Genomic DNA, 11590 nt, shown 5'->3' on the forward strand with positions numbered 1-11590 from the left:
GGATGGAATGTCCTATAAATATCAATTAAATCTATCTGGTGTATTGTGTCATTTAAAGCTTGTGTTTCCTTATTAATTTTCTGTTTGGATGATCTGTCCCTTGGTGTAAGTGAAGTGTTAAAGTTCCCCACTATTATTGTGTTACTGTTGATTTCCTCTTTTATAGCTGTTAGCAGGTGTGTTATGTATTGAGGTGTTCCTATCATGGGTGCATAAATATTTATAATTTTTACATCTTCTTCTTGGATTGATCCCTTGATCATGATGTGGTGCCCTTCTTTGTCTCTTGCAGGAGTCTTTATTTTAAAGTCTATTTTGTCTGATATGAAAATTGCTACTCCAGCTTTCTTTTGATTTCCATTTGCATGGAATATCTTTTTACATCCCCTCACTTTCAGTCTGTATCTCTTGTGTTTCCCACTTAGAGAAGTTCCTTTAGCATTTGTTGTAGAGCTGGTTTTTTGGTGCTGAATTCTCTTAGCTTTTGCTTGTCTGTAAAGCTTTTGATTTCTCCATCGAATCTGAATGAGATCCTTGCCGGGTAGAGTAATCTTGGTTGTAGGGTCTTCCCTTTCATCACTTTAAATATATCATGCCACTCCCTTCTGGCTTGTAGAGTTTCTGCTGAGAAATCAGCTGTTAACCTTATAGGAGTTCCCTTGTATGCTATTTGTCGTTTTTCCCTTGTTGTTTTCAATAATTTTTCTTTGTCTTGAATTTTGGTCAGTTTGATTACTATGTGTCTTGGCTTGTTTCTCTTTGGTTTTATCCTGCCTGGGTCTCTGCACTCCTGGACTTGGGTGGCTATTTCCTTTCCCATGTTAGCGAAGTTTTCGACTATAATCTTTTCAAATATTTTCTTGGGTCCTTTCTCTCTCTCTTCTCCTTCTGGGACCCCTATAACGAGAATGTTGTTGCATTTAATGTTGTCACAGAGGTCTCTTAGGCTGCCTTCATTTCTTTTCATTCTTTTTTCTTTATTCTGTTCCATGGCAGAGAATTCCACCATGCTGTCTTCCAGGTCACTTATCTGTTCTTCTGCCTCAGTTATTCTGCTACTGATTCCTTCTAGTGTAGTTTTCATTTCAGTTACTGTACTGTTCATCTCTGTTTGTTTGTTCTTTAATTCTTCTAGGTCTTTGTGAAATATTTCTTGTATCTTCTCGATCTTTGCCTCCATTCTTTTTCCGAGGTCCTGGATCATCTTCACTAGCATTATTCTGAATTCTTTTTCTGGAAGGTTGCCTATCTCCATTTCATGTAGTTGTTTTTCTGGGGTTTCATCTTGTTCCTTCATCTGGTACATAGCCCTCTGCCTTTTCATCTTGTTTATTTTTCTGTGAATGTGGTTTTCCTTCCACAGGCTGCAGGATTGTAGCTCTTCTTGCTTCTGCTGTCTGCCCTCTGGTGGGTGAGGGGCTTGTGCAAGTTTCCTGTTGGGAGGGACTGGTGGTGGGTAGAGGTGGCTGTTGCTCTGGTGGGCAGAGCTCAGTAAAACTTTAATCTGCTTGTCTGCTGACGGGTGGGGCTGGGATCCCCCCCGTACGTCGTTTGGCCTGAGGCGACCCAACACTGGAGCCTACCCAGCTCTTTGGTGGTGCTAATGGTGGACTCTGGGAGGGCTCATGCCAAGGAGTACTTCCCAGAACTTCTGCTGCCAGTGTCCTTGTCCTCACGGCGACACACAGCCACCCCCTACCACTGTGGGAGACACTCCGACACTAGCAGGTAGGCCTGGTTCAGTCTCCTGTGGGGTCACTGCTCCTTCCCCTGGGTCCTGATGCGCACTCTACTTTGTGTGTGCCCTCCAAGAGTGGAGTCTCTGTCTCCACCAGTTCTGTCGAAGTCCTGCAATCAAATCCCACTAGCCTTCAAAGTCTGATTCTCTAGGAATTCCTCCTCCCATTGCCGGACCCCCAGGTTTGGAAGCCTGACATGGGGCTCAGAACCTTCACTCCAGTGGGTGGACTTCTGTGGTATAAGTGTTCTCCAGTCTGTGAGTCACCCACCCAGCAGTTATAGGATTTGATTTGATTGTGACTGCGCCCCACCCCTCCACCATCTCATTGTGGTTTCTCCTTTCTCTTTGGATGTGGGGTATCTTTTGGTGAGTTCCAGTGTCTTCCTGTTGATGACTGTTCAGCAGTTGGTTGCGATGCTGGTGCTCTCGCAAGAGGGAGGGAGAGCACGTCCTTCTACTCTGCCATCTTGAACCAATCTCCCCCCAGCTCCTTTCTAAATTTTGTGTAGACAACACTGCTATGTCTATTTTAAATTAGCTAATGTCTTTATTTAATCTCTGATGTATCCATAATTCTTTCTTAACTCTGATCGAGTTTCTGAGGCACTTTTCTCCCTGCACAGTTGCAGGTCACTATAGAGAATGGAATTCGGAAGTCAAAAAAACTCTCTGTCAAGTGTGACTCTAAAGCAACAGAAATTATATGAAACAGTATAAATAAATGGCAACTCAACCACCATGAGTGGCACTTCTCTCGTCTACATGATTTCCCAAATGGTGAAAAATTGTGTGTAAAACTTATGAATAAAACAATGTATATAGTCTACCATCAAATTACCTAAGAGTTGTAATCTGGAAAAATCCAATATATATTAAAATTGTGGGGAAAATTTTTCCTTTACATGTAAAATTGTGTGATTCTAGCTTTAGACAATTATACATAGTTTTTTTTTTTTTTTTTTTTTTTTTTTTTACTTACTTGGATGTCAAAATGACATCTGGATTATCATGCTGCATTGTTCAAGGTATTTTTCGGGCTCACCATATCCCCCATTAGATGCAGTAAAACCCTTCAGTCATCCAGGCAATAAAAGACTACTCTATAAATATCCGAAAGTATCCTGGGGGCGAACCACCAAGCTCAATGACGATTCACTGCCATGTAATCTGTTAGATATTTTAGTTTGGTATAAAAACCTTTCTTGGCTGGAACAAACCCTTCAATGACCTGACTCATGTGTAAAGGTTAAACAGCAGGAGCATGGTGGTCATTTATTTCCAAAGCAGTAAAAACCCTGGGCTCTGATAAACACTCTTGGTGTGTCACAGTCAGTTAGAAAGCCATCCAGTGTGAATGAGTTTCTGACTTTCAGAAATGCCACTGGCATCTGATAAACAGACAGCGGAGCTGCACAATGCCTGTGAGCTCCATCCTCCTTCAGATACCAAATGCAATTCCAACTGCCTGCAAAGGCAAGAGTTCAAAGGAGTTGCCCATTCTTGGGGACTAAAAATATATTCTATTTTCCTCATGCAGCAGTGTTTCTTGTGACCCCAACACAACCCTGTGTAGCTCAAAGATAAAAAATGGCCACCGCATGTCACAAGTTTCAACAGAACACTTTCTGTATGGATGGGACAGTGGGTACATATGCATAAGTATGGACAGATGGAACTAAAAGTGTCTTCTTTAGCATGTTAGCAAACTTTAGTTTGACCCATGTTTAGGGAAAGCATCCCTGTTTTACAGAGTCTACTTGATATTGTGACAGAAAACTAGTACATGGAAAGGGAAGATGACAACTTACGTGCTATAAAATTATACAGGAAGGAGTTATGAGACCCAAGCTATTTGCGTATTTCCAGTGTTATAGTAGAGGACAGCAACTATGCAAATGAACAAGAAGGAAAGAGCATTTTAAAAAGTATCTGGTGAAATTTAAAATTCAGCTAAAACAGTTTGTTCTTTGAAAAGATGGAGGTAAAAGTATGGATTGTTATACGTTTCAGCAGTCTTAGATCAGCAGTAACAGCACAGGTCTGATTAATGTGCTTAACTACTTTACACAACAGAAAACTAGTAAAATGTATTATGTCAGAGTTTTGAAAATTGTGTCATATTTTACAGGGTCCAGGAGCAGCTTGTTAATAGAGCTGTAGAATGTCTATGTAAAATGCAGAATATATTTCTATGTAAATATTATCCTTTTTTCCTGTTTGACAAATATAGATATTGATATATTACCAGTATTTGGTGTCCTTATAATAGCTCTTTTCAACTATAAAGTACAGAGTTATCATCTCACTGTAATTTAAAAGTAAATTGGAAGTTTAACTTATTTGTGGTCAATTTAGATAATCTAAATAAAATACCCTTATTTCTTACCTCAATAATAAAAAGTTGGGTTCAGTTTGGCTTTATTGAGTGAGCAGGTGTTTTTGTTTGACTGGAAAATTATCCAATTATCCTTACCAACATGTGACATTACCTTCGAAGACTATCTAAACATTCTACATTTTTCTCCGTTAAGATGAAATACTGAACAACATTATTAACCAAGTTGACTGAATTGACATTTACAGAAAACAGATACAAATGACAACTGAATAATACACATTTCTTTCAAGGGCATTTGGAACATTCACCAAGACAGACCATGTGCTGGGCCAAAAAATACGTTGAAAGCGGGCTTCCCTGGTGGCGCAGTGGTTGAGAATCCGCCTGCCGATGCAGGGGACACGGGTTCGTGCCCTGGTCCGGGAAGATCCCACATGCTGCGGAACGGCTGCGCCCAGTGAGCCATGGCCGCTGAGCCTGCGCGTCCGGAGCCTGTGCTCCACAACGGGAGAGGCCACAACAGTGAGAGGCCCGCGTACCACAAAAAAAAAAAAAAAAAAAAAAAGTTGAAAGCAATTGGAATCATACAGATGATGTTTCTAAGACTACGATGGAATTAAAATAAAAATCAATCACAAAACAAGATAAATATAATATCTTCAAATATTTTTAAATCTAGCAACATACATCTAAATAACCCAAAGGCCAGAAAGGAAATGACAACTGTAGTTATAAAATATTTTGAAGTGAATGTTAATGAACATATGTTCATATGTTAATAAAACATATTTTGAAGTGAATATTAATGAACATATGTTCATATGTTAATAAAACATACCAGGTTTTGTGGGATTCAGCTAAAACAGTGCTCAGAGGGCACCAAAATGTAGTGTCACTGAAAATGTGCCTTGTCAATTCTCTCCACCGACGTGCCATTGCATCCTCATTGTCTGTCTTTTAGGGAAATACTACTGTCCCTTGAATCCAATTAACATAAAAGCACGTAATTTTTCTCCCTTATGCATAATATTACGCCCTTCGTACAGACTTCTAACATTCAGCTTGCAGCTATGGAATTGTCTAGCTGTGTTTTGCTATTGTTTGTATATTTCTAGATCTTTACCGTCATTTTATTGTCCTTCAATAGAACAAAAGCTGGATTTTGTTTTACTTTCTTTCTTCTTCCACTTGACTGATTGCTTAAGGAACAAAATCTGACATATAATCTGATTAAAATACCAACACTCACATATCCCATTTTCTTCAGATGTACTGAGAAAATCTCTTATACTAACAAAAGTCATCCGTTGTGCATCCCTGTGTATAACTCACCCACACAGCACCGGAAATAAGACTCTTAGGAAGAGCACAATGAAGGTTATTGCTGACTTTGCACCACATCGGAGGTGCAGACAGACAATGGATGGCGTTTACGCAACCCTTCTCCTGAAGAGTTCTAAGTAGGACAATAAAAGCCTTGGTTGGCCCACACCATTCCTCACATTTTTGGTGATGGGAGTTGCCTAATGTTTCAGGTGAGCTGACATCCTCAACTTCCACCTATCCAGCCTAAAACAAAACTCACCAGTTCCCATCCCAGGGGGCCCTAATCTAAGTGGGTAGACTCCATGCAGGCAGACCAAGCATCCACAAACGAAGCAAGGCTGTTATTTCTAGGTGAGACCCTGGAGGTCCCTGAGTTCACTGAGCTCCAGCCCATGCTCTGAAAGGCCCCAAGACTGCTGAGGGGTTTCTCAGGGGGTCCTGCAGGAGACTAGGGCACGAGAGAATGAACACCACCACCACCAGTGCCCAATCAACCAGCTTCAGGCAAAGCTAGCTCTGGTCTCTACACAGAGCTTTTGAGTTAAGACTGTGCCTGAGAACAAGTATGCTATACCCTGCTAGACATCATGGTGCAGAGAGTCCACTGATGTGGCCCGAGGTCATCCAGCTAATTAAACGCCAATCCAGGGCAACGATCCACACTTCCCAGTGTAGCAGGGTGTCTTTTTCTACCAACAGAGGATTTAAGAAATGCTTCGAGCCTCCTTCTCCACAAACTCTCTCACCATCACCACTCATTTCCCACCAAGTGGTTGAAACTGGGGGGCGGGGGGGGTGGGGGGACAGTTAAGATCCGGTCTTAAGAAAGGACCTGTCCAAATGCAGATATATTACCAACGATGGGCTCTGATTTCAGTGGCTTGCAAACCTGCTCCTTGACGCCCCTGAGGAAGGGCCATGGAGGTAGTGAGGAGGAAACCACACTCCCCATCTCTGAGTCCTCCACAGGAATTCATTCTCCTTCAAGATGCTGAACACACAGGCAGGGCCCCGAGATCCTGGGAAGTGGCGAACGCCATATGGCCCTTCTGACGTGCTTCTCTCACGTCACACGACAGTGACAGACAAGAGAACTGAAAAGGCCGAGTGTTAAATTACTCCCTGCTCCCCGGCACCGCACAGCATGTAAAGTGTCTGCGGCAGAGCGTGAGTGGAAGTGTGTGGTGGCACATGTGTGTCTGTGTGTGTGTTTAAAATCCTAACTGTATAAACGTAGGTACCAATCCTCTACCACTGTTTTCTTTGATACCCAGATAAATAAACGTGCACCCATTTCTGCGGGAACTTCACGTTGCTATCAAATATTTCTCCAGACTCTGAGGCTGAGGCTGAGAATCTCTGGGCTGTGGCCCGTCACCTCCTGCTCTGAGCTCTTGCTTACTTGCTTTCACAGTGTCTGTGACCTTTCACCTACCTGCTGTCATCCCTTGGCCTTTTCCCCTGCCTCCCTCCCCCAGCCCCCTTCTCCTTTCTTAGAGCACCACTAACCCGACCCTACCTTATCCAACACGCTTTGCCAAAGACTTGGAAAAAAGAGGGGAATGGTGGCAGAGGACAAAAAAAATTACGAAAAACTGAGTATCAGGTACCACATTAAAAGTCCATCACCCTTCATTTTACAGAGAATTCCTTATTAAAATTTCCCATATTTCTGGAGTCTGCTCTTCCTTACTCTATAAAAAGATTTTTCATTCATCCAACAAACATTTGTTAGAAGCTGACTCATATACCAGGTCTGGGTCTATGTGCTAGAGCTTCAGCAGTAAAGAAAACAAACTCTGCCATTAAGAAATTACATTCTCTGTATCCATCCCTTCTTTTTTGAGCCCTGGATTATTGAAGCCCGTGGATCAGAAAGAAACAATGGAAAATTCATGTTGCCCTAGTACGCTGAGCATTTTCATCTCCCATTGTTTTAACCTCCCCCTTTCAACCTACGCAAGCAGCTTTACTCTTTATAACCAAAAGAACAATTACAGTGTTTTCCTAAGTAAAAGAGCAGCTTTCATCCTGATATGGATTCTGCCTCCTCTCTAGAATGCAAAAACGGTTCTACTCAAATTTTTAAATCAATGTTTCCTTCTCTCTGCATTTGCCATTTCAAAATTCCACTTAATTGAAACCATTTCTCAATTATAATATCACCGATACATAATGACAATAGTCAGTATAAAATCTACCTCTTTATGAGAACCAGAGGTCCCACAAAATACTTAAATACAAGCACTTAACAATATTTCTGGGAAAAGACACCTAGGGATTTGTATGTATTTGGATCTAGAGTACATAAATTCAGAAGTCTAACTTATAGTATTGAGGCAAGAATATGTTTAAACGGTGATCTCATGCTCATTAGTCGGTAAAAACCATTATAATAAGCCAGCAAATGGAATAGAAATAATATATATTTTACTCCAGCTCTCTCCTATTGAATCCTTGCTATCCATATGATAACCCTGTTACATGTTTTAGAAAACCGAGATGGAAAAGCGCCTCAGACTCCTTTACTTATATTCCCGTTTCACCCCTCTTCAGGGACTTCATGAAAGAACTTCATTGAAAGAACAGTCATTGTTAAGTTCATTTCTTCACCTCCCACTTCTTCTTGATCTGTTTCCATCTGGCTTTAACTGCAACCACCCCAATGAAAGTGCCTTTGTCAAGACCACGGTTTGCTTTCTGTTCCTTGTTTTACTTGACTGTTCCACAATTCTTGACATTGTTGGCCACTTCCTTCTTTCTGAGACAGTTCATTCCCTTGGTCGTCAAGGCCACATATATTTTAGCTTTAGTCTCTTTCATGGGCTCTGATTCCTCTGCCTACCACTTAAAGGTTGGGCTCCATCCTCAACTCTCATCTCTCTCCTCCTTTCTGAGATGAGAAGGACCTCGTTCACATTTCCATTACCCCATAATGTCTACAACTGCCAAGGACATGTCTCTAGTCCATCTTTTTCTTAGCCTATAGAATAATAATTTTAACTGCTTACTTGACTTTCTCCACCTGAATGCTTTATTTGTATGTCAACCCCATCAGAGTCCAAACTCGATGCAGTATCTGTCCCTCCTCCTTACTCTTGTCACCCTCAAGATGCAATTCCCACTCATGGCACCACTATACCCTCATTGTCCACAGCAAAAAAATTTCAGAGTCATTCATACCATCTTTCTTCTCCATCACTTTCCAGTCACTAGCTCCTGTCAATTTTATCATCTTAACACTGTACAACCATCTCTTCCTCGCCATATACATTGCTACTATTTTTGCTAAGATCTTCAAAACTTATCATCTAGACAACATGACAAGTGTTTCCTAACTGGTCTCCCTAAGAACGGACTCATCATTCTAATCTATTTTTCATTATATTACGATGTTGATCTCGCTAACGCACAAGCAAGTCCCTCTCCTATTTAAAAGATCACTAGTTATTCCCATTTTGTAATCATAAAAGCTCACACTGATCAGCGTAACAGAGTCTCCTGCATGATCTACCTCCTATCTATCTTTCCAATCTCATCTCCCACCCTTCTCCAGGCCTCAGACATACTGAAAAGCTTACACTACCCTTAAGCATATCATATCATTATCTTTCTCCACACATTTACACATCCTGTTCTCCCTTCCAGATATGCCTTTAGGATACCTTTGCCTACATGGTAGCCCTACTTGTCCTTTGAAGTGTAACTCAAGGATCTCTCCTCTTGAAAGCATTTCATGAACCCCCAGAAAAAAGTCAATCCATGCTCCTGTGGGATCAGAGAAATGCCCTGGAAATAGCCTAAGATTTGACTTAATTGTTTGGACCTAAGAGGAGTCAAACAATTCTAGGGTTCTGATCCTGGAAGCCAAGCATAATGGTGAACAACTATTAGAAAAAGGGAAGGATAAGGTTTTAGAAGAAGGGGGAAGATCTGTGAGGTTATGTTTTAAAGCAAACTTTTTATTGACGTCGAACATACGTACAGGAAATTGTGTAAGTGTGCAGCTTACACGCCAGAACGACTAACACTGAAGAGACAGACAACTCCAACTGTTGGCACGGATGTGCAACAACACTCGTATGCTCCTGGAGCATAAACTGTTGCACCATTTGGGGAAACCGTTGGGCAGTGTCAAATAAAACTAAACGCATACTCCCCCTAGAACCCAGCAATTCCATTCCTAGGAATACACCCAATAGATATGCTGACGTAAGCTCACCAAAAAACATGCGTGGCATGTTCAGAGCTGCCTTAATCATTACAACAAAGAGTAGAAATGATCCAAATGTCCATCAATCCTTGAAAGGATGAATAAATTGCATTATATTTACACCATGGAATACTACTGGACAATGAGAATGAACAACATACCACATGTGAAAGAGTGGATGAATCTCAAACATAACCCTGAGTGAAAGAAGTCAATGCAAAGGGAACATACTGTATGATACACAGAGTACAAAAAGCAGCACAGTTAATCTATACTTTTTTAAAGCAGGATAGAAGTCAGTGACTGGAAAGGAGCGAAACAGGTGATTCTAGGGGGTCAATAGGCTCTACTTCTTCATTTCGTTGCAGATCACTGGTTGTGTTCCATTTGTGAAAATTCATCAAGCTGTACAGTATGTGCATCTTCTATATACTGAACTGCAATGAAAGGTTTTTAAGTGTACAGCTGAATGAATTTTCACTAAGTGAACACTCCCATGTAATTAACACTGAGCCATGAAATAGAATATTGCCAGCACCTCAGAAGCCCCCTCATGCTCCGGCCCCTATCGATGCCCCCAAAACAAGTTCTATTCTGACTTCTACCATGGTGGCAGAGACCCCATCTGTACTGTTCAGTACTGTTTCCCCTATATCTACAAAACAGATTGGCATGGTGTAGATATTTTAAAGGTACACATTGAGCTAATAAATTACAGGCAAAAATGGGGGAGTCAACAAAGATATTTGAAACCTTAAGCTTGGCCAAGTCCATTCAATCAAAAGGATAAACTAAGGAAAAGAAGCTAAGAAGGAAAGTGCAGCTCCCTGGAGAATGTCTACATTGAGGAGTAGGAAGAAGCAATACTGTAGGATAGGCCGAAAATCAATCAAACCATATTTTCATTTCATAAAACCCAATTTACTTGTTTCTTACCAACCTATTGATATAGATCTGGTTTGTATAACTAACCAATTATCGATCAATCAAAAATATTTTACTTATGCCATCTTTTTGGTGACTTATAAGCATCTTTGTATTCACAACACAAGGCTTTGAAATGTATGACTTAAGATCTGCATTGCGTATTTTTTAAATCAACTTGAAAATAGAAAGAATTTCACCTTCCTCACATCCTTTGGATTCAAGCTGCCAGTAATTGTGCAAAGATCACCAAGTCCATTAAAAGTTTATAACATCTGAAAAGCTCATTAGCCACAAAACTGATTTTTCTTTAACTTTCTGGTCCATTAAATCTGATATTGAGTGTTAATTGTATAGAAAGGAAGAAGCTCCAGGACCCACTGTGGGAAGCTGGCTTGCCCGTCCATTCACATCTGCACAAATATTAACTTCCCCGCCTGAGCCCCAGGACAGGAAGGGCAGATGTCCAGGCAATAAACTGCCTGTAAATTATTATAAAATGAAAGTATACACATGGGAGTGGACTTCTGCCTGCAGTAAGTTTCTGTGGCTGCATATCTGCGTCTCTCCAATGATGGCAGTGTCCACATTCCCAGGTGCAGCTCTTTCTCCTATAACTCCATTTACATTCGACTTGAATTTCACTTCCAGCATTATCACATGCCTTCCTCTGGACTTCGATCACGCCCACGGTTTGAAATAAGTGATAAGATTCATTTGTGTGATTGATGCTGTGCTATGTAATTTAAATTAGTCTGTCATCCCAATTAAATTAAGTTTCTTCACTTGAGGGTAAGGCTCTGACATACCATGTGGATCACAAAAAGACAGTATGGGATAAGGAGAGAGTATAAATACTTTTTAAACTGTTAATTACGGTTATTTTTACATTTAGAAATATTACAAAATGTCCCCAAATGTTGGATTTCCATGATGATAACTGAACTTAGAGTAGTTTAGAAAAAGATCATAGGCTTCCCTGGTGGCGCAGTGGTTGCGCGTCCGCCTGCCGATGCAGGGGAACCGGGTTCGCGCCCCGGTCTGGGAG

Source organism: Physeter macrocephalus, chromosome 7 (genome assembly GCF_002837175.3).
Source record: "Physeter macrocephalus isolate SW-GA chromosome 7, ASM283717v5, whole genome shotgun sequence".
NCBI classification, from domain to species: Eukaryota; Metazoa; Chordata; class Mammalia; order Artiodactyla; family Physeteridae; genus Physeter; species Physeter macrocephalus.